At 42.0% G+C, this 21,767-nt stretch overlaps 1 protein-coding gene across 7 annotated transcripts in view; it reads left to right on the top strand.

Annotated features, from left to right (window-relative positions):
* HLCS (holocarboxylase synthetase) overlaps positions 1–21,767 on the top strand; it is a 226,248-nt gene that overhangs the window by 113,745 nt on the left and 90,736 nt on the right. The window lies entirely within an intron of this gene.

Raw genomic sequence — 21,767 nt, 5'->3', positions numbered from 1 at the left:
AGAAAAAGTGAAATTAATTTTTTGAAATAATTAATGGATTATGCAAAAACAATTTCTATAAAGCTTTCACCTTCCTGGCTTCCACTTACGTTAAGATCTGACAAAACCACAGCATGTGTATCAAAAAGAAGACATTCACCTCAGTACAGTTACTCTGGTGGGGGCTCGCAGGACCAACCCCACCGATTTTCTAGGAGAAGTCATAGGACATGCAGTGCTACTCATGGCTATTGTTTATTACAGTGGGGGGAATACAAAGCAAAATCAGCAAAGGGGAAAGGTGTATGGGTGAGGCCTGGAGGAAACTGGGTGCAAGTTTCCCAGTGTCCTCTCCCATGGGTTCAATAGGACATATTTAATTTCCCCAGCAATGAGCAGTGGACAACAGACACAGAATACTATCTATCAGAGAAGCTCATTAGAGACAGTGCTCAGGGTTGTTATTGGGGCCGGGTCATGTAAGTACTCTCCGCCTGGTTCACATCAAAATTTTATACTCCCAGAAGGAAAGGGAATGTTCAGCATAAGCCATATTGTTTGAACAGACAGCACAGAGACAGTAAGCCACCCTGTAAGTTAGGAAATGGTGAGAAATCCAAGTTCCCAGAAGCCAATCAAGGACCACCTTGTAAGCTGGCCTTTCTAAGGGTAGCGTAAGGTCCTGTGTTAACTCCTTTCTGGACAGCTGTTAACCAATGTTGCAGAACTTACTGGTTTTCACTGGTCTTTCCACTGATACCTTTTTCCTGTTTCATCCAATCCAGGATGTCACCTTGCATGGTTCATCATGTCTCCTTGGTGTCTTCTAATTTGTGACTATTGGTTCCTTGTCTTTCACGACCTTGACACTTTTGAGATAGAATGCCTCTCCGTTTGGGTCTGTCTCATGTCTTCTTAGGATTAGATTGAGTTTGTGCATTTGGGGATGAGTATCACAAGTGATAGACTTCTTGTTACATCATCTTGGTGCATGATATCTGTGGCATGATGCCAACCTTGATCACCAGGGTAGGGTGGCATCTGCCAGGATTCTGTTTTTCCCTTTGTGATTAATAAATATTTCAAGGGAAACATTTTGACACCACAATTTACTATCATAGCATAGAAAATCTCCAATACATACAGAAACAGAATATTCTAGTGAAACTCCTGTGTGTTATCACTTGCCATCAGCAGTTACCAACTTGTGGCTGATCTTATTTCATCTGTATTCTTATCTCCTTTCCATCTTCCATCCTATAATTTTGTGAAGCATTCCCTAGCAAGATGAGCTTTGTGGATGGCAAGAAAGGGTTGGAGAATTACCCCCCTCTGTGCATCCTGCATTTTCACTCCCTCATGCCCGTTTCTGGCTCTTGAACGGCATGGTTGCATCTGCTCCTGGAAGTAGCAGTGAGTTAATGGCTCATTCTTTCCTTGGGGCCATGCAGTTGGGTTGCCCAAGATTGACAACCAGCTGTACTCCCTCGGTGACTGTGGCAGTGTGAACAGCACCTCACTTCTCTATTTCATTTTCTGAATTGTAAATTAGAGAAAGAAAATCTAGCTTACTGTTGTCATCTGGGTTAAATGAACTATGTGAAGCTCTAGAACAATGCCTGGCATGCTCTCCATGCCCAGATTAAGTATTACAGAGAAGGCGTTCAAGAAGAAACTTAGTCTTCACCTCATGGGAAGATCCCATCCCATATTACAAATTACTTAAATACCTAACTAAACACATGTACTTCTTTATTCCTTTATACAAGCAGAGACAGCATTGCTTTGGTGGGACAGTAATTGACTAGATTTGGGAGGCTGGGCATGTGCTTTTGGAGCTTGGAGGGAGACCTCTCACCCCCCATCAGGACCGACCTTCCTTTCTCCACTGCAGCAGGACGTGATGATAGTGACTTCCTTAGGGACAAGTAGCCCCACAGAGGGATGCCACGTCAGCCCCACAAGGACAGCTAAAACAAAGAAAACAGAAGTATTGGTGAGGAGGTGGAGAATTGTAAATCCTTGTATGTTACTAGTGGGAATATGAAATGGGGCAGCCAAATGGGAAACAGTCTGGCAGCCTTAAAAGATTAGACATGGAGTTTAATTAATTAGCCAGTCTATTCCTAAATATCCACCCAAGAGAAGTGAAACAGGTCCACACAAAAACTTGTGTGCACACGCATCGCTATTCACAGTAGCCAAACAACCCAGATCCTTATCAATGGATGAATGAATGGATAAACAAGATGTAGTCTGTCTGTATAGTGGAATATTATTCAGTCATGACAAAGAATGAAGTTCTGATACACATGCAACATGGATGAACCATGAAAATATTATGCTTAGTGAAAGAAGCTAGACACAAAAGACCACGCTGTATATAATTTTATTTATATGAAATGTCTAGAACAGACAAATCCATAGAGATACAGAGTAAATTGGTGGTTGCCAGGAGATGGGGTGGGGGGATGGTGAGCAATTGCTAATGGGTAGGGATTTTCTTTTTGGGGTGATGAGAATGGAATCAGTGGTGGATATTGCCCAACTCCGTGAATACGTATTTATCTTTATTTTAGACAGGGAGTGCGCACACATATGAGCAGATTTAAGATTCTCTAAGATCCATTCGTAACCCGTCTCATCCCTAAAAAGTGGTATGTCCCATGATTCCTCAGCTTCATTGTTACCTACCACTCTGTAACAAACACGCATGGGGGAGGGACAGGGAGAGAGAAAGAATCTCAAGCAGACTCTACACTCAGCGTGGAGCCCATCCCAGGCTCTCACGATCCTGAGATCATGACCTGAGCTGAAATCAAGAGTCAGACACTTAACCAGCTGAGCCACCCAGGTACCCAATTCTGTGAATATATTAAATATTAAGACCACTGACTCGGGCAGCTCTGGTGGCTCAGCGGTTTAGCACTACCTTCAGCCCAGGGTGTGATCCGGGGGTCCCTGGATCGAGTCCCACGTCAGGCTCCCTGCATAGAGCCTGCTTCTCCCTCTGCCTGTGTGTCTCTCTCTCTCTGGGTCTCTTATAAATAAATAAAATCTTTAAAAAAAAAAAAAAAAGACCACTGACTCTTACACTTGAAAAGGGTGAATTTATGGTATTTGAATTATATCTCAACGAAACTGTTATTTTTTTTTAAATAAGTGGTATATAAATTTAGAAGTGTTCATCAGAAGTGATGTAACAGGTAAGTACTCTTTAAAAAGAAAATCTAATAAACAACTCTTGGTGAAAAAGTACTTCCGTATCTGGAAGCACTGTGAGCAGCGAGGCAATGCCCTCGGTAGCTAACCAACCACTCACAGGTAGATTATCTGGGCTGAGCCCAGAGGGTTTGGGGTTGTGTGGAGCTAGGGGGCGCCGTTGAAGCTACCTGGTCCAGAATTTCCTTGCATTTGCCTCCACTTGGGCTGTGGAGACACAGCCACGTTATAAGGTAGTTTATATGTGCTCCTTAACGACGGGGGCCTGCATTTCATTCCTCTTTGTCATATCCTGTCTCCGAGCCCTTAGCACAGAACCTGGTCAGCATTCCATAAATGTCTGCCGAAATAAAATGAAGTAATTTTTCTGTCAACATATCCACCATTGGGAGAGGTGAAAAATTGAGAAAATGAATAGAATGTGTTTAACTTATTTTCACACTCATTTTATTGAAGCTCTCTGTAAAAATAAACCCATGTGGATGGTAATTGATTGAGTGATAATTTCTAAGTAGCAAAGTGTTAAAGTAGATAAGTGCCTCCTACTGTGGAGAAATTGCCTGGCCAAAATCTGAACTGCTGAGGTGTTTATTTTAACACTGGGAAACATTTATTACTCTAAACTTGTTTCCATTCATACACAGCATCTATCATACCAGATGTGCCATGTCTAAAGTAGACATGGTTTTAAAAATGCAGAAATCCCTCTATCAGGTGAATTTCTAAAAGTAATGTTTCCTTTTTATTTATTGCCTGTTTCTTCATCCACTTTTCCTTCTAAAGTAAAGCTAAAGTTATAATTTGCCTTGTTTTTTTTTTGAACATACACAAAAATTAACAGCATTGTGGCATATTTTTCTCGATTAAAAATAGCTTAAATTAAAATTTGAATGTCTCCAGAGAGAACTTGGGGTTGAGGTCTTATGAGGAATGAAGCATCAGTGGTTTTCCCCGCACATTGGTCTGAGTTCACCATTTCATTAATTCAAACCTGGTCTTAGGGTGGCCAGTTTGGGGGAAGGAGAGTGGCTTCCCGGAGGGGGTGTGGCTTCCCATGGGGGGCACGTGTGGCCTTGGAGTCTGATGAATCGGGTTTGAGTCTGGTTCTATCACTTACTACCTGGGTGACATTGGGGAAATTATATGACTTTTCTCTGTTTAGTTTTCTCATCTGAAAAATCAGAAATGATGATGCCTATTCAGACAGAATGAGATGAAATCAAACACTAAATCTGATGCCAGGGACAGAGCAGGTGCTCAATGAAAATCAGCCCTTCCCCCAACACGTACACATACAGCATACATGTGTGCATGCATATAGGGATCCCTGTGCATTCTTATTCTTGCCTTGTTAATTCTGACCTGAGTCCTGCCATATACTGGGCTCTGGATGAATATTGGTTCAATAAATAATGTGACCTGCAAGGAGCAATTCTAGGATGAGGTGTGCAGGTCAGTGTCACCCTCCAGGCAGGCATTAGCCTCCATGGTGTGACTGAGGATTGCTAGACCACTTTTCCCATTTCCCTGTCACTGTGCTAGAACACCAGTAGTTAAGCGGTGTTGCTGCTGGACGTTTCCATGTGAGCACAGTTGGGAAGCGTGGTTCATGAAGCCCAACTTTGACACTACTTACAATCCTTGTTCAACATCCTCACAGTTTCAGTTTAAGCTACAGCCACAAGTTCGAGGGGTCATGTTGGGTTTGTGGTTGGATGCTCTTTAAACACAAGACAACCTGTATCAAAGGCAGTTCTGGAAATGCAAAGAGTATTAGGCTGTTACACGGGAAGGGCGTTGCACTGTGCAGTGATGCCCTGTCAGCTATAGTTTTGAGACAAACTTTTGAGATTAAAAGATTAAGAAAAAATCCTCAGTCCTTCTGCTCCTGTGAAGAACCAGATGGCCGCTGTCACCCTGGTTTCCTTCCTTCTGTGGAACACGTGCGTGTCTTCAGGGCACATGTCAGTGGCGGGGAGTGGTGGGTGCAGGTCTGGACCCAGAGATGGTGAAAAGCCAGAGAGTGAGGTGGGCATTCTGCTGAGATGCTGGAAAACCAAGTCAGGTAAGGAAGGATGTGAAAGACGGTGAAGTTCAAGGCGAACAAGGAAGGGCTGAGTGAAGGGAAGATCACAGACCTCGTGGGAAACAGGCCCCAGCAGATCAGAGCCTGCTGCCCCGGTCCTGAGCCCGGAGAGGGTGGGAGAGAAGAGTCAGTGGGCTGATTCACTTGGGAAGTGGGGGGTTAGACTCCTGTGTGTGGTGCATATGCTGTCCTTCATGGGAAGGCTCTGCCCACGCATATGTGTGGTCTGCTCTGTCTCCCTGTGGATCTCGCTCCCGATGTCCCCATGCCACCCTGATGACCGCAGGCACCGCCCTGCCCCAAGGACCCCTGTCCATGCTTCTCCCTGACCTCCTGCCCTTGTCTTGTTTATCCCCTCTCCCCCTCCCTCCAAAATTTAAAGCTGTCAAGGTCAGGGATTTGTGTGCTGCTATATCCCCTGAGCCTGGGTGAATTGGGCTCCGTGGATGTTTGTTGAATGAGCAGGTGCATTTAGAAAACACACACAGGGCTGTCTGGATGGTTTCCCCTCAGTCCTGTTTTTTTTTTTTTTTTTTGATTTGTTTTTTTTTTTTTTTAAAGAGATTGATCTTTCCAACTTCGATTTTACCAGCCGTGGCTCCTCTTACAAAAGAGGCTTGGTGGTTAGGGAGAGAGTCCCACTTTATATTCCAAGTAATGCTGAACCAGTAGCTACTCTTGAGATTTTCTGTGTTTTGGAGATATATCAAAAATAGGTTCCAGATGCGTTAAATAATTGACGATAAAAACACGAGAAAGAAGACAGTAAATGGGATACTTAGTCATGCTCATGACAAGATAAGGTTTCTTAAGTGTATGGACAACCAATGAGATTTTTCTAGAAATTAAAAAAAATTAAAAAAAATTTTTTTAAGATTTTATTTATTTATTCATGAGAGACACACAGAGAAAAGCAGAGATACAGGCAGAGGGAGAAGCAAGCTCCCTGTGAGGAGCCCAGTGCAGGACTTGATCCCAGGACCCTTGGATCATGACCCTAGTCAAAGCAGATGCTCAACCACTGAGCCACCCAGGTGCCCCAAGAGCTGGTCTTTTGCAGAGAAAACAGGGCCACTATGTTTTGACAAGGGGAGCTTGTGCGAAGCGAGCAGAGCACAGGCCCCTGGGAATGCCAACATGGAGGGAGCAGTGAGCATCTGGGGAGCCCCCGGGAGGGCCCTGGAGGTTTGTGGTAGGCAAACGAAGCGGGGGGGCCGATGCCAGGGCCTTGACACTACTGCTCACTGTTTTACCAAGGCCTCACCGCAACTGGCTGGTCTCAGAGCTGGGCCAGGCTCCCTCACATATGCACAGACAAAACCCCGACATGAATCCTTATGGGCCTCTTCAGAACAGGACTAGTGGTGAGAGAACACAGCCCAGGGGATGGAGGTTCTGTGTATTTCTCCTACCTGCCTTCTGCCTTCCCATCTCCTGCTTTGGGATAGGGTTGGACAGAAAGAAAGGAAAGGAGAAAGGATCTAAAGGTTTATTTATTTTCTTGTTGCTGAAGCAACTAACGTAGAACTGGCATACCTAGGGTGCCTGACCATAAATAAGAGATAAAATGTCCTGAGACAACTGTTTAAACAAACCTCCGTAGTAGTGAAGACTTAGAAACATCAGTTGACCTCTTTCAGTGCAAAGCATTCCTTACTTTGCATGGCCAAAGCTGTGTGTGTCAGAGCCGTGACCTTGCTCTTGCAGGGCATGTGAGGACAGAGTTTCTGTATGCACGAAGTCCAGCTAACATGCATCCCACAAAGGGAGAACTGCCTGTGTTAATAAATAAATACACTTAAGGCCATCAAAGTATGACGTCACCAGGGAAAAGTGTGGTGTGTGTGTGTGTCTTTGTGTGTGTGTGTGTGTCTGTGTGGTTTCACATGCTAGTAAATCTTAGCTCCTTTGAGCTAGTTTTCTGATTTCAAAATACATTAGCCATTTCATGCTCTGGCTCATACCCACCTCATAACTAGAGGTGAGGGAACATGATCCCTAGATGTGGTTTTCTCTTAACTAGGTGATTATTGGTGGTGGGTGCTATTTGGGCATTCATGTATTTTTTTTTCCTCCTATTTTTCCTTTTGTTGCTGTGGGGGCTGTATTACATCGCCTGATGATATACTTCCTACAACAGGTTATGTTTTAATGCTTTTTCAGAGTGTTAATTGGCTCCGGAGGGTTTCAAAGCACTATTGGTGCTTTGCTATTGGTATGGTATGTGTTATTTATGTCTTTCTCAACCATAGAAGCCATGGTATTTACATCTAATCTGAGACAGATTCTATTTTAGAAAGTCTCACCTATGATTATTGCCATTTGTCTGTCCTTTAAAACTAAAGCCGTCCGCAGTCTAAATACCAGAAGTGCTCCGTAACTTCAATCACGGTTTTAACACGGCAGGAATCCCACCCCGGTGTTCTGGCCTGCCTTTTCCCCAGCAGCTCTTTACCATGTGAGTAACTCTACATAAAGTAGTGGTTTCCAACCAAATTAGACCCATACCAAAGTTTTCTTCACCAGCTTTTTTGAGATAATTGGATGTCAATTATACAATTCAGCCATTTAAAGCATACAGTTCAGTGGTTTTTAGTATATTCACACGTGTGGAACCATCACCACAGTCAATTTTTTGAACATTTTCATCAACCCAAAGAGAAACCCCGTCCCCATTAGCAATCCTCCTCATGCCCCTTCCCAGCCCTAGGCAACCTCTATAGATTTGCCTGAATCTGGATGTTTCATATGAATGGAATTATGGCAACACTTGGCCCTGTGTGTCTGGCTTCTTTCACTTAGCCTAAGTGAAAGGGTCATCCTTGTGCATACCTCTTTTTATAATAAATATTTTGTGTTGCTATCATTTAACCTCTTAAAGTTGAATTCTTAGACTGTGTAACTGATCTACACACATAACTTAAAAATTTAGTATATCCTAGGAGCACCTGGCTGGCTCCATCAGTAGAGCACATGACTCTTGATCTCAGGATCATGAGGTCAAACCCCACCTTGGATGTAGAGATTACTTAAAAAGAAAAAAAAGAAAAGAAAAAATTAGTATAATCTAAACATAAAACAGGCAAAAAGTAAAGAAAAATAATGTGCATTTTAATACAGGCTCCTATGTACGAGTGTTTGAGAAGACACAATGAGGTAGTTAGATGCAACTGGACCTAAAATCATGCATACAATGGCCTTGCAACAGATGGACTCATAAGGATGTGTTGCCTTTGGCCATTCAGACACCACAAATGGTATTGCCTTAGGTGATGTGATTTTACGTAATGGGAAACATCTCTGTACTTCGTTTGGACTTTACCCATCTCCCCTTGATTTATGTGCATCCTTGGAAAATTAAGGATATGATAAAACTGTACAGAAAGTACTTTTTGTTCACAGGTAATGGTAAAATCAGGCTCTCATGGTAGATTGTTATGAACAAGTTTCTCATCTATGCGAGTGACCAGCAGGACATTAAAATTTTGTTTCAGCAGGTGAGAGGGTCTTTGATTGTGCGCTGCAGGGCAGTGGGAGTCCCTGAACACTAAATTCTGGTCACTGTTAACGACTCCAAAAAATGACATTCTGAAATGTCCCCTAGGGGGCAATCCTGCACCCATAGAGGACCTTGCTCTGGGGGCTACTTTGTGACATGGGCTTCAGCAATGAATATCTCATTAAGCTTTTTCCTCCCTGAACTGTTCAAATTATTGGCCATCCTCTTATTAATGGGAGGAAAGCTGGTACCTTTTTCAGGCAGGATGAAGAGGGAATACTCTTTGATTGTCTGTGTCCCCCACCACTCCAAGATCCTGCTAGATGTCCACATCTGTTCTGAAATGTTATGTTGTCAGAGGTCCTAGGAGCCACGCAGTCTGCATCTCCTTTTGATGCTTACTGCGACTGTTGCACGGTATAAATTATCTTCTGATGGGGACATCCTCCTAAGCATCCCTCGCTGTGCCCGGGTTGGGGGGAGCCGGAGAGCATTTCTCTCTGCAGTGGAGGAATGGACGGGACGCTGTTATACTGTGGTTGTTAAACTTTCTCACTTGTGTGCCCCTAAAATAATTTTGGAAATCTCTAAATCCCCTTACATGTGGTTTACTTGACATCTAACAATTTCCATCTGAAGTTTAAATAATTGTGAAGGATGTAATTTTCAATGTATGATGAATGTTGATGTTCAAGAGCATAGTGTCTCTTTCGGAGATTTATCCATGACTCTAACTGCCATGCCTATTTTAGGCCATGGAAAGGTATATGAAGCTCTTCTTTATTAGCCAAAAGTTTATGGTTTTGTTTTATTTCCTTGAACTCATATTGCCTTTCCAGTTCCCCTATAGAATTTTATTTTATTTTTTATTTTATTTTTTTTCCCCTATAGAATTTTATACTAATGTAACACACTTAGATGTTTGGAAGTCATTTTTATTGATCACTGTAATATATTACTCTCAACAACAATTTGCAATTTTCTGTGAACATAGGCTTTAAAGATAAAAATTTCTTCTGGATTGAGTTCTCCTTATAATGATTAGTGGTATACAATATATGAAAAACAAATACACTGTAAATTTTGACAAATGCTTATTCGACCTAACTAAATTTTTGCGGGAAATAGAGCTCTGAATGAAATGGATCGGGTCATTGGTTTCAGTTCAGTTTTCTGTGGATGGACATGACTTTTTCACAGAATGAGACTGTTCAGCATTAATTTTCTTCTTTTTTATATAAGTAATGAATGAGAAATTATCTTCACATTAAAAACATAGATGGGAATGGAAATATTTCTCCTTCATCGTCGTTGTCTTCTATAGCATTGTAACTCAGGTTTTTGAAAGGTTTTCAAGTTATATGCTAAAAATGGCATTTTCTCTCTCGATAATTTTTACCCGTCTGTCAGCTAATAACTCAGGTCTGCCATCAGTCTTCATTTTTGTTGAATACAAAAAGCTGGAAACTACCTGATTTATCAAAGATACCCGAGAGACTCTACTATTACTTACCAAATTGTCTTAATTATACTGATTATTGCTTCATTTAGAGACACCTTAGCTTAATCTACTTAACAGTAGTTGAGAAAGTTGAAGTAATTTTGACCCATCCTCGTCAACACAATAGGTATATTTTTAAACAAAATGCTTTTATTTTATCCCATGTTTTATATATACTTTCATAAACACCTTGGAGCTACAGATTTAGTTCTTCCAATTTTGGGAAACTATCTGCCATAGAACCTAATTGACGAAGCCAGTCCTCACTGACAAACCTCTTAGCCAAACAAGACTTGCTTTAGAAAGTCCACCTTCCTTTTTGAATTTAGGTAAACATGTTAGTATTTATGCCCCAGTGGCCACATCTCACTTCATTCCAATTTAGAGATGAAATGAGGCATGCAGTTTGCCCCCTGGATGACATAAGGTACCCTATCTTAAATAGCTCTTTTTGGTGTTTCTCTGGGAGTAAAGTATTCTTGAATAGCAGCTAGGTCATGGAAGAGGCAAATTAAAGTGAAAGTTGTCTTCACTCCATCTACCTGACCCTAGAACAAACCTCAGTCCAGAATGCTGCAGCATGGATCAAAATACTTCATTTCTAAATGCCACTCTTTGCATTTTGGGTCTATGATGGGAAATGATCTCTGGTTTGTGGTGTTGATTTAAAGGATCTTAGTACAGTCATCAATATTTTGCATTAGCCGTTTGTTACCCCTCTAGTTTTTTTTAAAAGATTTTATTTATTTATTCATATTCATTTATTATTCATAAATAAATACAGAGAGAGGCAGAGACACAGGCAGAGGGAGAGGCAGGCTCCCTGCAGGAAGCCCAATGTGGGACTCCATCCCAGGACCCCAGGATCATGACCTGAGCCAAAGGCAGATGCTCAACCACTGAGCCACCCAGGTACCCCTGGGAGGTTTTTATATCTCAGGCTGTGCCCCTCAGTTAGACCCAGGGAGGGTGAGAGGTACGCCTTTCCTTGTCGTGTGGGAGGGAGGCAGTGGTTTAAGAGGAGGTTTAAAGGTAGAGCTTGTGTGTGTGCCTGGACTCCAAGCCATTCTGAAATAGACTTGTGTTAGCAGAGAATGCTGATGGCATGTTGGGGCTCTGGGGGTATTTTCTCTTAAAGCTGATGAGCCTACATGTCCTCCTGGAAAGATGTTTTGCCCCATTTGAAGATGGCTGTGTTTTAGGACATTCTCAGTCTTCCGTGATCTTGAGAATCTTGTAGCTGTGGTGTGCACAGAGTCCTAGAAAGCCAAAGAATTGTAAAAAGTTGCTCTTGGCATTCGGAAGTTAGAGAACTCCTCTGTCTTTTCTCCCTCTTCCCATCTCTCCCTACCCTTCTTCTGCTCTACTCTTCCCTGAAAGTTATTTAAGGCAATTTATAAGGATGCTAAAATCTGTCAGATCCTGATTTAAAATTGGGTGGGGAGAAAAGAGAAGCAATGGTAGAGACATACAGTGGTTGGGGAAACACACCCACAGCAATGGTAGGAACGCATAACAATGATGCACAAAATAAAGACGTAGCTATCTGCACCCAAGAATTGTCAGGCAGATCGGTCCCTTTGCAGAAGATGCCCGGTGTGTACCAGGATGTGGATGGGGTCTCAAGGCCACGGGGTATGGCTTAAGAAACAGGTTGTAGAGGGAGACTCACCAGCCAAGGATCAGGTCCTGACCCCTCTGGTCCCCAGGGGAGAGGTGTACTGGCCCTGTGATGGGATGAAGTGGGTGTACGTTCTGGAGAAGGACGCTGTTCCCCTCTTGCTCTTGTTTTGTATGGGACTAGTAAGAGCCCCCTTGTCAGTCAGATAACAGGTGGTCTGGCACCAAGCAGCAGGACCCTAGGTGCCAGCTGTTTACCGGAATGGTTTGGGAAATCAGCCACCTTGCATGTGGAAACTTGGGAGCCCATAGGAAGCTGGGATGGCCTTTTCTGCCAGGAGAGGACGCCTGTGGTCCCACACAAGAAGCTGACAGAAGGGATGAACCCCCAGTCCCATATGGCTTGTCCAGGTAACCCAGAGGGAATTCATGGCTAAGTTTCCATGAATCTAGTTATTTGACCAGAGCGATCCATTTTTTTTCAGAGCCAGCTCCCTGGGACATCCCAGCAAGTCTAGGGAGGGACGGGAGCCCCAAGGTGCAGGGTACAGAGTGTGGGCTTACTCCCCCGTTTCCCCCAACTCCCCAACCAGGGTGGAAGTCCTGTGGTCTTTTATTTAAGTAATCTCTACTTTTTAAAGTAACTCTTTATTTAAGTAATCTCTACACCCAACGTGGAGCTCAAACCCACAACCCTGAGATCAAGAGTCACATGCTCCACTGACTGAGCCAGCCTGGTGCCCCCAAGCTAGCTTTTCAGTAGAGTCTGAGTACTCTAGGGCTGAAGACATTCTGCATCAAAGTGAATTTTAATTTGTGGCAAAAACAACTTGAGAATTTGTACAAGTCAGGGTTGGTGATTGCGGATGACAGAAATTGACGTGTATCACTTGACCAGAAAGGGAATAGGTTGGAGCCTGGACCTCAGGTAGCTTACAAAAGCAAGGGGGAGTTTGGAGGAGGAGGCTGGTAGAGCAAGTTTGAAAGCAAAGGTGGGCAGAGCCACAATCCAGCAGCTCGAGCGGGGCCGGATGAGGCTCAGTCCTGCCTGTGCCCACCGCCCCTGGGGTTTAGGCTGTCTGGGCTCTCTAGCCAGAGAGACTCTGGGCCTGCAAGTCTCCAGCCTCTGTGGCCTCTTCCCTCCCAGACGCCCCCCCTCCCCAAGGGGCTCCTCCCCCAAAGAAAGGAGGTGCAGGGGTTTGGTTTGAAAGCTGCCAAAGTCATTCTTTTCTGTTAGACCCTGATGAAATTATGATTATGTTTAACAACTGGTTCAGATGGTGAAATTTCATAGATCTTTTACCTTTTGAAAGAAGTGAAATTTATATGTATATGCACATATACTTATGGAGCTCCTCTTTATAAACAATAACAAGTGAGCCTCTTGCCACACAATTATTGATTATCTGCAGACAAAGAGGCCTTTTCCAGGTATGTTACTGAGAACCTGGGGTTCTCTAAGTGGGTTTTATCCTCCCCAAACTGGGCATGTAGCAAACTACTTTCGTTCAACATTTTCTGGGTCATTGTTAAAATAACATAGCTTAAATGGAATTTATTCACAGTGCTGTTATATCAATATATTCTTTATTATTTTAGGATTAGCTTTCCGTGTATAACAAGAATGTTGTTATTGTCTTCAGAGGGGATTTTATTATTTCCATTCTAGAATGGGCCTTTCATTCCTTCACCACCTCCGGTTTCTCCTTCATTAACTAAGAAGCAAATTAGACTTGCATTTAGTTGATGTCTGCCAAATGTTATTTTTAGAAGCCTTCTCACCTCTTTCTCGCTCCTCCGGGATTTCTTCTTTCTTTCCTTAACTCTGCTTTGCCCTCTCAATCATTGCAATCAAGATCAGTGCCCTCCCGATATTAGTTCAATATGTAAAACAGATTGTTTATTTGCTCTTGGGATAGGAAAGCTCTTTTGAAGCTTAAAAACCCAGGGAAAAAATGATAAAAGGAAAGGTTGGTAGGTTTCTCTATGGTAATAGATTTCTATATGTCAAATAACACTATGGAAATGGGTGACCGATGGAGAAAACATATTTGGAACACAAATAGTAATCAAAGGGTTAATGTTTTCAGTACACAGAAATTGTTTCACAATTGAAAAATGGGTTAAGGAAGTAAGTAAGCAGTCCATTCCCAGTGGAATCAATCAGGTGACCAGTAAAAGTGTAGAAAAACATCTGAATATCATTATTAATAAAAATGGAAAAATACATAATTTTTGCACTCTAAACTGTGAAGATTAAGAAGTATTTGGGCAAAGGTGTGGCAAAACAGGCATTTCACACTGTTGGTGCAGAATTAATACAGCCTTCTAGTGTGTCTTGTGTAACACACATCTTAAAATGTGCGTATATTTTGATCCAATGATTCAGTTTGTCGAATTTAACCCAAGAAGATGAAGTAGGCCCAGAAATATATATGTGTGCACATTCATTGCTCTACTTTCTGTAAATAAACACAGAGATTGCCTCAGTGCCTAGAAATAGGAGATTAGATTTTTTTAATCTATGGAACTGTTGATATAATTGGTAAAAACCATGAAAAAAAAAAACCCGATAAAAAACCAATACCCACAGTATGACCCAATTACTTAAAAAAAAAAAAGAAAAAGAAAAAGAAAAGGTCTGTGTATGCATTGAGAGATGAGAAAAATTAACTAGAGTATATTAAAGGCAGTTTTCTTTGGGTGATGGAATTATGGGAGACATCCCCAGCTTCTTTGTGATTTTTCTGAATTTTCTAAAATTTCTTCTGTGAGTATATATATTGCTGCTATAAACCAGGAAGAAAAAACAATAAATCCTGTTGAAGGAAAAAGAGAAGCCAATGTTTTTGCAATGTAGAGTATTAGGAAGATGCTGGTCTTGTCTTTCTAGCTCAGTGATATCCAGGTCTTTGGAGGTTTTTTAATTTAATTTTTATTTTTTAAAAATATTTATTTATTCATGAGAGACAGAGAGAGAGGCAGAGGGAGAGGCAGGTCCCCCACAGGGAGCCTGATGTGGGACTCGATCCCGGGACCCTGGGGTCATGACCTGAGCTGAAGGCGGATGCTTAACCATTGAGCCATCCAGGCGTCCCTGGAGTTTTGACTCAAATCGTATTTTGGGTTTTGCAACCTACCATATGCAGTATTTTAAAGAAAAGTGATCTTTGAGAACGCATATTGAGGTACCTTGGTATCAGTTACTTAGCTTATTTGCAGGCCTAACAGATTGAGACCAATTATTTGGATAGTAAATAAGATGCTAATATTGCATATCTACTCTTAATGCTGACTCTAACTTTCTGTGCTGATGCTGTTGGCACTATGAAATTCCCTTTTAAATGATTCACAGAGGTGGGTCCGTATTGGAACTCAGATGCTCGTGAATTTAGTGTGCTGCTGACTCCCAGCTCTTTCCTTTTTAAACTAAATCCTGTGCTGAACACTTGATTTTTTTCTTTTAACAGCAATTTTTATTTCGATGTTAAAAAGATTCCTAGCATCTGGTGACATTGAGATATTCTGAACCCCAGGTAGTAATACCCACCCCGAAGGTTCCTGCCTGAAGCTTTTCGCTTACAAGACTGTGTTAATTTGTTGCAAAAGAGAAGAAAGTGGTCATTTTATATTGCGGTAACTCGCACTGTTTTAAAAGGGGGGTTTTTTAAATTAGCTGAAGCTGGAGAGCCAAAACAGTGAGCCAAATGAATTAGATTTTTTGTGTTTTCGAAAAGGTTACAGAAGTCGCAAGAGCTGTTCTTGGAATGGCCTTGTGCAAATCCCCTGGCATGCCGGCCACAGGATGAGCGGACAGCTCTAAGTCTGGCATTGTTGGACCAATTGAGCAAAGACAGGGTTTATTGACAGGAATTTTGCTGAAGAAGCACATGGAGTTGAGCTGTTTGCTCTCAGGTTTAGCAGTTGTTTAGACAAGCAGGGCTCTTTATTCTTGCTCAGACCTGAGCCAGCCGAGCCTCAAGGTTGAGAAGTAAAAAGGGAATAGAAGCAGAGAAAGTTCTTTCTCAACTTCGATTTCTCTGTGTTATATTGACTTTCCTTCAACATTTGTTGTTGTTGTTGTTCTTAATGCCATTTCTTCCCATCCTGCTGCTTGGAGGACTCTTTTGTTTTAGAACTTGGTTTAAGTTTTCATTATCCAGTTTTTTTTTTTTTTTTTTTTGCATCAAAAACAAAGCAAACAATAATGATAACATTGACAACAGAAAAAAAAAAAAAAAGAGGAATACATACTCCCTTTACCCCCCAAACCAACAAATAGTAACTCAAGAGAACCATCCCCTTTGTCCCCACCCCAGTTGGGAACACATTCAGGACCCTTACCCATGTCTTGGTGGAGGTCCTGAAGGTCTTAGAAGGAGAGCAGAAGGGTACCTCGTGGCCCAGGGTTGAGCGGCTGCCTTCGGCTCAGGTCATGATCCTGGGGTCTTAGGATCGGCTCCCACATTGGGCTCCCCACAGGGAGCCTGCATCTCCCTCTGCCTATGTCTCTGCCTCTCTCTCTCTCTGTCTCTCGTGAATAAATAAAAAAAATAAAATAAAATCTTTATTTAAAAAAAGGGCAGAAACGCAACATTTATTGAATGCTCACTGTGTACAATCTGGGAAATGAACATTCATTGAGTACTTGCTCAATAAATCAACTTATGTATCAACTTGTAATGCTCTGGAAAGTAGTGATACTCCTACTTTTTAGATGAGGAAATAAACTTTGAGGTCCCTCAGCTGGAATGTACAGAATTTGAATTCAGGTTTGTCTAACCTTGCTTCTCCCCCCTTTATAAAGAGAATAATTTTGTGGTCTGGGTCACCAAAAAAAAAAGGGAAGGGGAGCAAAATATGCCTGGTGGCCAAAACTCTTGAGCTCATGGGAAAGAAGGTGGGTCAAGATTATTTCTCATCCCTATCAAAGCAGGCGTTTTGGTGGCTGGGATACTTGGACTTTTATACCTACTTAGCGGTCTTAAAAATCCAGCCATTCAGCTTTCAGCTTCAGGGAAAGTTTACCTAGTAGAGTTTGGGATGGACGCCCCTGGTCTTTGCTCTAACCTGTGTCTCCCTCTGAGTCTTGCTGTACTCCTGGGCCAAGCTGTTGAGCGGTACAGGAGTCTTGGGCTTCAGAGCACCAGCCTAGAATTTCCTAGAAGACCTAGAATTTCCTAGAAGAGCGTTCCCAGTATCACCTGTGATGTGCATAAACTTTTCATACCCTAGGGCATTTTTGGTTTTTGCATACCCGGATTTGGGAGACTAAAGTTTACCACTGTTTGGTCATAAACCTGATGGTTTCCTCACCAGAGCTGGTGAGGGTGCTTGTGGTAGAAATAGCCAGCGCTCCCTGTTGCAGTCTGCACAGCTGAGAGTGCTAAGTTGCATGTCACAGTGCTGACTTTTCTGGGAGTGACGCCTGCCCCCGTTCATTCTGCTTATTCATTCCTGCCCTGGGAGCTTGTAACAGCAGACCCCCTTGGCCAGTCTGGGAGCCGAACAGCAGCTGTGAAGGGTGGAAGGGGAAGAGAAAGAAAACAGAGTCATCCCGAAGAAAAAGGTGTGCAGCTCGGGCCTGCAACAGAGAATCTGTGCCTATTAAAAAAAAAAAAATCACAATCAAAATGGACAAAAGTTGTTCTTAAACCCATTTCCCGTGCTTTAAAGAAAAACACTGTGGTTGGAGAAAATAGAAGCATAAAAAACTCAAGTCCATGTAAGCTTGAAAAGAAACCTGCGGTGGTGGATTTGCACATCGGTCTTAATTGGCCCAATTGACCTTCCCTGCTGTATTTACAATTGCCTTAAAATTGTAAGCAGATGTTTGAAACCCCTTCTTTAATAGGTCTGCAACATCTGTTTCACCACCGCCGCTGCCCACCAAAGCAGTCGTAATTAGGGAGCACCTAATGCATACATCTTTTCTTATGGACCCAATCGATCGGATTTCTCCCTGAGGTATTAAAGTCGACCCTTATTCTTGCTTTTATTTGAATACGTTTTGCATTATATTTTCTTACACAGAAGAACTGTATGCCAGCCCGGTACAAAAACCCCAAGATAGCCGGTCTCTCTAGTGAGTTTTTAAAATTGTGTTTGTACAGGCATCAACAGTGGCTGAAAGACGTTTGCAGGAGCAACTGGAAACCCTTGAAAATGTGTGAAAGCTTTTGTTCTTTCCTTTTGTGTTCTAAATGAGGCATTTCCTGAAAAACAGCAAGGTAAACGTGTGGAAATCTTAAAAGTTGGGAGGGAGCATTATTTATTTTATTTATTTATTTCTAATGAATAGATTTCATTGCTTAGAGCAGCTTTAGTATTTATAGAAACATTAAGCAGAAAATACAGAGTTCCCATATATTCCCTTCCTTCTCTCTTCCTATTCCTGTTATTAACATCTTGAGTTAGTGTGGCTCGTTTGTTAGAATGGATGAACCTATATTGATACATCATTATTAGTTATAAGTACCATTTACATTACTCTTCCCCTTCATTGGTTTGTACGTTCTTTGGGTTTGGACAAAGTATGATGGGACCAGTCCACCATTACAGTATCACACCACCTGGTTCCATTGCCCTAAAGAATCCCCTTTGCTCCACTTGTGGGAGGGAGCATTATTGACTAAAGTATTCCTGAGGATCTGTTTACTTTAAAAGAAATTATTGGGGGCGCCTGGGTGACTCAGTGGTTGAGCATCTGCCTTTGGCTCACAGTGTGATCCCGGGGTCCTGGGATTGAGTCCCACTTCAGGTTCCCTGCATGGAGCCTGCTTCTCCCTCTGTCTCTCTGCCTATCTCTCTCTGTGTTTCTCAGGAATAAATAAATAAAATCGTAAAAAAAAAAAAAAGAAAGAAAGAAAGAAAGAAATTATTGGGATGCCTGGGTGGCTCAGTCGGTTAAGTGTCTGCCTTTGGCTCAGGTCATGGTCGCAGGGTCCTGGGATCGAGTCCTGCATCAGGCTCCCTGCTCATCAGTCTGCTTCTCCCTCTCCCTTTTAACCTCCCCCTGCTGTGTGCTCTCTCTCTCTCTCAAATAAATCTATAAAAAAATAAAAAATTATTTCTCATACATAGCGACCTGAAGAAATGGTCGTTTTGATCTTTTAGAACTGACTATACAAAACTTCAGAGAACTTAATTTTTTCCACATGCTTTCCAGTTTAAGAAAACTTTGCATATATTTTTATAGATTTTACTGTGGTATGATGTATCCCTAATAATTAGAACATTTTATAAATAGCTAGCATTCATTTCAGTCGCTTACAAATAAATTAATCTTTGAAGGAGTCATTTATTTAAGATTGTATCTTTAATGTGAATACTTATTTTAAATGACTTGCCTGAGGCAAGGTGTGGTTAATGGAAAGGGCTCAGCGTCCATTGGTTCATTTTAGCTCTGGATCCCGAGGTGGGTTTTTTTTTTAATCTGAAGATTACATCCATACAGATGATAGCCAAAGTCTAGAAGTGAAGAAATAATGGCAGGGAAAAACACCCAGTTTCAAACATGTGAAAAGCATCAGAGAGATGCCAGGCTCAGAAATAAGTGAAGAAATCATGGGTGGGGACTATGTGTTGCGTTTGGCACGTGTCCCTTTTCCACGTAGGCTGGTGGTATTCAGGGCCGGGACTAGAGTGTTATGTGCAGCTCTCGGTGCATGGCCTCGAGTGGGGTATGGACTTTTTGTTTTGATCAGCGGTAGAGGTGGATTTTTTAAAAAATTATTTTTATGAAAGTATAATATGCCTATAGAAAGGTACACATATCCTAAGGGTGCAGCATCTGAATTTTTACATACTAAACTCATGCATGTAAGCAGATGAAGACATAGAAAGGTCTAGCATCCTAGAGGCCCCCGTCACGATCCCTTCTGGTCATGGTCTCCCTCTGAGAGGCACTACACTACCACTGAGTTTTGCCTGGTCTTGTTCTTGACAGGTGTAGAAATGTACAGCAGGGACTCTGTGTTCCTCCCTGTCAGTCCATGGGCTTGCTTTGTTGAGCAATCCTCCTGCTATTATGTACTCCACTGAGTGAACATTCCACAATTTGTTTATCCGTTCTACTACTGATGGGCTTTCAGGTCGTTTCTGGTTTGGGGCTTTTAGCTGTTGTGCAGTTGCAAACACTCTGGTTCTTCTGGTGAATGTATGCAACCGTATGTTGAGTATATACCCAGGAGCAGAATGGCAGGGCTGTACGGTGCGCACACGTCAGCCTCAGTGTTTGCTGCTCAGTCTGCTACACGGTTTTCCAGCCAGCCGTGTGAGAGTTCTGGGTCAGTAGACTTTCAAGGTCACCCCTAGCATTCTTGTTTGATGAATCAAGAAGGATTCTAGGATGTTATCAACAGAAGGATTTCTAGGATGTCTGGCTTGACCTGTGGCCAGGGAGCAGAGCCAGGCCAACGTGGGACGCAACTACTATTTGTAATTGTCTGCTGTGAGCCAGGCATCGTACCTAGTCCTTTGACATACATTTGCTCACAAGACTTGTAAATTGTATTAGGCCCATTTTACAGATCCGAAGACTTGCAACTGAGATGATCTGGTTTGTCCAGGGTCCCATGTGACTGAGGACAGACCCAAATCCCAGCCCAGACCCAAATTGACTCCTGTGCTCTTAGCTACCATATTGGGCAGCCCTTTGCCGTGTTCAAGGGCTGACTAAATTCTTGCCTTCCAAGGAAGTTGCAATATGTGACTTCTACATAACACGGGGAGGCCGTTATTGTTAGTCTTTGTTGGGGCCTCAAATGTACAAAGCATTTTACCGTTATTGTAGTAATAGTAAACTATGTGCTGATGGACCATGACTATTTATTGCCAAATTTTGTGAACTCTCAGTCTTCACACACATTGTAAGTTGTTCCTAATATTCGGACAATGTTTTTTTGTGTGTGTGTTTTGTTTATTTTGTTTGTAGATAGGACAGTTACCTAAGTATAAGCCAACTGAGTTGAAGTATTTTTGGCAAATTAAGAAACACCTTTAATTTATAGCAGTTAGATGGAAAATAATATCCCCTGAGCATTCTGTGTGCGTGCGTTTGTGTGTCTTGGGCTTTCTCATTTTTAAATTGAGATATAACTTACATATTGTAAAATTCACCCTCCCCAGACAGTTTAATCTTCATATCACTTCTCCATCCCTCTGAGAAAAATGAGAATCTTAATGGATTTCTTTTTAAAGACTACAAACTTAGCCTAAAAGCAGTATTATTATTTACAGTATGTATTTCCTTCTCATCCTTTTAGGAATATTATTTTATAATGTCCTTCTATCTTACCATGATGATGGCTTTAATTTCAAAATATGGGAGGAATGCCTGGGTGGCTCAGTTGGCTAAGTGTCTGCCTTCGGCTCAGGTCATGATCCCAAGATTCTGGGATTGAGTCTGTGTTGGGTTTCCTGCTCAGTGGGGAGTCTGCTTCTCCCTCTCTCTCTGAGCCTCCCCAGTATTCATGCTTTCTCTCTTTCATTTAAATAAAATCTTTAAAAAAGAATATGGGAGAAATTTATCATTTTTGTATATCACAATTCCAGTGTAAGCATTTCAAAAGAAATCATTATTATCCATTTTAATCAATATATTAAGATTCAGAGGACACTTTTTTTTTTTAAAGATATTTGAATATATTCCCATGGAGACTGTTTTTTGAGTTCCCATCAATGGCTGTGGAAGCAAAGCTGCTTCAACAATAAAGGTAGATGGTATTAGAAAGGACTCCCTTTTTCCAGAGATAGGTGGTTTTTATATTTGGGACTAGTTTTTTTTTTTTTTTTTGCCTTAAACCAAATTTAAGTGTTAGGCAATATGCCTGTCTCATTCTGTGATTATGTAAAAATGA

This window comes from Canis lupus, chromosome 31 (assembly GCF_011100685.1).
Source record: "Canis lupus familiaris isolate Mischka breed German Shepherd chromosome 31, alternate assembly UU_Cfam_GSD_1.0, whole genome shotgun sequence".
NCBI classification, from domain to species: Eukaryota; Metazoa; Chordata; class Mammalia; order Carnivora; family Canidae; genus Canis; species Canis lupus.
The sequence above is the reverse complement of the archived record's forward strand: the minus strand, read 5'-3'. Positions and strand labels throughout refer to the sequence as shown.